Source organism: Penaeus monodon, chromosome 20 (genome assembly GCF_015228065.2).
Source record: "Penaeus monodon isolate SGIC_2016 chromosome 20, NSTDA_Pmon_1, whole genome shotgun sequence".
NCBI classification, from domain to species: Eukaryota; Metazoa; Arthropoda; class Malacostraca; order Decapoda; family Penaeidae; genus Penaeus; species Penaeus monodon.
In genome coordinates this window covers 20,359,352-20,359,596 of record NC_051405.1, presented here as the reverse complement: position 1 = coordinate 20,359,596, position 245 = coordinate 20,359,352, and the positions used below count along the sequence as shown (strand labels likewise).

Genomic DNA, 245 nt, shown 5'->3' with positions numbered 1-245 from the left:
GGAAGTGTACATGGAAACAAGATTTTGTGAAATCAGTGAACCGTGAAATTTCTTTGTCATACAAGAAAGAACAGATCAAAATGGAAATAAAAAGCAGACAAAAAAAAAACTATTTAAATGAATTTAACAGATTATTTTGACAAAAAAGTCATGATAATCAGTAGGATAATAAAGACAAAGCGAAGAGAAGAAAATGAAACATCGGTTAATAAAGATACAAGTAGAAATAGGGGGAAAAAATAGGC

The 245-nt window shown here is 29.0% G+C and overlaps 1 protein-coding gene across 1 annotated transcript in view; it reads right to left on the bottom strand.

The window, feature by feature from the left end:
- Positions 1–245, bottom strand: part of LOC119585690 (probable G-protein coupled receptor Mth-like 1) — a gene marked incomplete at its 3' end in the record, with an annotated part of 98,315 nt that overhangs the window by 54,469 nt on the left and 43,601 nt on the right.